The 3793-nt window shown below is 43.3% G+C and overlaps 1 non-coding gene across 1 annotated transcript; it reads left to right on the top strand.

The window, feature by feature from the left end:
- The first annotated feature begins 2636 nt into the window (after window positions 1-2636).
- Window positions 2637-2798, top strand: LOC147425135 (U1 spliceosomal RNA). The gene has a single exon (XR_015186503.1). It is a non-coding gene; the product is annotated as a U1 spliceosomal RNA (small nuclear RNA).
- Window positions 2799-3793: the final 995 nt, after the last annotated feature.

The following is a 3793-nucleotide window of genomic DNA, read 5'->3' as shown; positions in this document are numbered from 1 at the left end:
TTTATCTAGTAGTTTTCACGTGCTCTAAGGATGACATGCATGACTAGTTTTGCAATCATGGAACAACCGTTTGCTGGAAATAAAAAGGCAGCTCCATTCCATTATGAGTATCAAACACCTCAAGAAAAACTATAGAGCTGCTACAAGTATTCCAGAAAGAGCTAAGCTTATGCGTGACTCTACATTGTGTTCCCAGTAGGTATGAATCTTGCCATGGGTATCGAGTGGCCACGATCAACCCTCCTCTAATAGTACACGACAGCCTTATTACAAACTCCATAAAGAATCCTATGCATGTCTCACACTGAGCATTATGAAGCGCATACTCCGCACAATCCCACACATAGCTCTCAACAAAAGCTTTCATGCGTGGCCAATACAAGTACCTACTTACCGTGGCCAAAGTTTTGTATATGTAAAGGTTTCTTGCACTACATGTACTAGCATATTAAAAGTAAATTGCACAATGGGTAGCCAAATCTATAAGGCACACACACTTTTCCTTGCTTGAAATGAAGAACATCAATGATCTCCTTGATGATGAATAAGGGAATTGACTTCTCAGGCTATGAATAAGAGATCCAATAAGAAGCTTTACTCTTTGGTCATAGATGAACTCAAGTGGAACAATCGTGTAGTTACTAGTATCATCCAAGTTAGGAAGTTCCTTGAGAGGAATAGTGTGTTCATCTTTCCCCAAAAATTCCTTTGATTGATTATTGTAGAACATTTGATGAATGGTAAGGTGTGAAGTAGGTCCAGCTTATAGTATCTGCCTTTATCTTCTCTAGGTTTTAGAATGGTCCACATACCCATAGAATAGTGCTAAGTACTTCTTGGTGGGAAGAGTTTTAGATTCCTTGGCTATTCTAAGATATACCCACATGCTTGCTTGTCGTGTACCTTGGGGGCTAGGATTTTAAGCCATTGATGTGTGAAATTTTGTAAATTTTTTCTTTCCCTTCTCTTATACAAAGTCTTGGGCTATGGAGTATATCCATGTGCTTGTATCTTCTCTACCATGCTGTGAAAGGGTGTAAGCGTTTGTCTCTTCTTTTTATGTGTACTATTCTATGTGCATGTCAACATCTCTCTCTCTCTCTCTCTCTCTCTCTCTTTCATGCTCATGGGTCTATGCAAAATATTTAATGGTTTTATCTTGGGGTATTCAGTTGGCATGGCAAGGACTATAACCCGAGATGGTTCAAAGCAGGTGATCTTTTTGGTGACGGGGCTGATTTATCCCATTGGTGCTACCGGCAACGGGTGTTGGCATAAGAGGGGACATGGGTGCGAGAGGAAGGCGAACTTACCTGGGTGGGGTCAATAAATTAATGATGAATATAGTACTATGCATTAAACAAATCAATCAATCAATACATAACTATAAACAAAACAAGAAAAATATTTTTGTTATGAAGCAAAAGAAGCAGAATAACTCTTGATGAGAAAATATTTGTGAAAGTGATTGAAACACCTCTTTCTTTGCCAAGTCTAGCGTCTCTCTCTCACTCTCTCTCTTCCTAGAAAAGCAGCTTCAATACGAGTTCTCCCAAACATATTTCTTTCTTCGTCAACTACCATGTAAGATTGGCATGCAAATTATTATAGGTACACAAAGTGACATCTACTTCCAAGAATTTAGAAGCTTTGAGGCTTGTGAGCTTGAATATGCTATCAACCTAGCAGCGAAGGCTGCACTCCTAACCTTGCTAGTTGATTGAGCAAAAGACCTCTTGATGTTGAGGACGAGCGAGTTGAAGCCCGCTTGATGATGGCCTTCATAAGTGCAAGGTGCTGAAAAAGGAGAAACTATGATGTACACTCTCTCTCTTCCTTGGTAAGCAGCCCCAGTACGAGTTCTCCTACACGTATTTCTTTCTCGATAAACTCTCTGTGACATATGATGTACACTCTCTCTCTTCCTTGGTAAGCAGCCCCAGTACGAGTTCTCCTACACGTATTTCTTTCTCGATGAACTGCCATCGCTAGATTGGCATGCATAATGTTACGGGTACACAAAGAGACATCTACTTCCAAGAATTTAGAAGCTTTGAGGTTTGTGAGCTTAAATATGCTATCCACCTAGCGAGAAGGCTGCACTCCTAACCTTGCTAGCTGATTGAGCAAAAGTCACACAAAGGAGCACCTCTTGCCATGCTTGCATGTTGACTGTATTATTGAAGGCAACACGCTTCTGTTTTAATTATTTTAAAGTCTAAGCTTTCATACTTTACTGGAGGTAATGCCCACTCGCAATCCTCGACCAAACCAACGCCCTTGGAAATCATATACAGAAGAAGAAGAAAAGATATAAGTTCAAAAGATACAATTTCATTGGTTGAATTGTTCAAATCGGCATGATGGGATTTCATCAATTTCTTGAATTGGCACGCATTGATGGACAACACCTTCTACAGTTGATGAAAATGAGGTAAAGGCATATACTCATGCCACAATGAAAGTGGCATCAGAGCAAGGTTTTGATTTGCGAGCGAGGAATGCCATCATCACAACACTCTTGGATGTGGATGATAGAGATGACATATTCATTGGGTATGAAAATTGAGTTATCCCATCGGCGCTACCGGCGAGGTGCGTTGGTATAAGAGGGGACGTGGGTGGCAGGTGAAGACATACTTACCTGGGCGGGGTCAATCGGTGATCATGAAGGCCGATGGCCTAGGGTCGGCCTTTCCATTGCACTGCGGACGGGCCGCACCCTAGCATCTCCCCTCTGAGGGAGAGTGCACGTCATAATTTGTGGCAGCGGGGGCTCGCGTTCGCGCGGCCCCCATTCCAATCTCAATCTCCACCTGACAAGAGGCGATCACGATTATGTTGTTCTTGCTGTCCAGTTATTGCAGGACTGTGTGCGCTGTCTGTACAGTTGGAACGATCAGAATCTGATGGGACAGTGGATTGGATGTTTGACTTTCTCATCCGTCTCTCTCTGTCGCCGGGCAGAGGCCAGGGGCGGGGCAGGGCAGTCTCAGTCTCAATCTCAGTCTCCTTCTCTGGAGAGAGTCTCGCTGACTCCGCTGTGGTGTTCTTGATCTCTTGTGCGCAGCTGCTGAGGAGCGTTAGTTGGAGCGATCAGATCAGAGTCTCAAGGTCCTGGCTGATGTCTCATCTGTTTTTTGGGCGCCCGTCATTCCAAATTCTCCCCAGCATTTGTTGATCTGCAACACAGGTCTTCACATGACCACTATGAGGTTCTACTATAGACAGTTGTCCCCGGGAGAGCAAGCAATAAAGGTGAAGAAGAGTATATCTCAAGTCTCTGTGGGCGTACCGTTTTTGGTTTCGTATATTTTTGCACATGCATGGTTGATGTTCTAGGACATATTGATAGTGAACGGTAGCGTAGATTGTTGCACATGCATGATTGATGTTCTTGGACGTGCTGGGCACCAATTGTAGTTGAAGGCAATGAATGCTATGTACAGCTAGAAATAAATGTCCAACTAGAAAACTTCACTTCACTCTTTGTAAGGTATTGTATGTTTTGTTATAGTATGCCATGAGCTCCAAAATATACACTCCTCCTCAAGCAATACCAACTTGCTAGAAGTCGCAATACACGATGCAAGCGCAAATCCAGAAAAAGGGATGGAAGGGCAAATCCACATTTGGCAACGGGATATATATTCACACTCTCCATAGCCAGTGGGATATTTCAGTTCAGCTGGCTCTTCCAAGGCAGCAAAGGAGGGGGAGGGTCGCTGATGCGGTGGGCTCATACCACACTGTTCCTGAGCCCAAGGTCTAGATGTCGCCATCGATCATGATA

This window comes from Adiantum capillus-veneris, chromosome 25 (genome assembly GCF_014529385.1).
Source record: "Adiantum capillus-veneris isolate H3 chromosome 25, ASM1452938v2, whole genome shotgun sequence".
Classification (NCBI taxonomy): domain Eukaryota; kingdom Viridiplantae; phylum Streptophyta; class Polypodiopsida; order Polypodiales; family Pteridaceae; genus Adiantum; species Adiantum capillus-veneris.
Note: the sequence above shows the minus strand (reverse complement) of the source record. Positions and strands in the feature narration are given on the sequence as shown.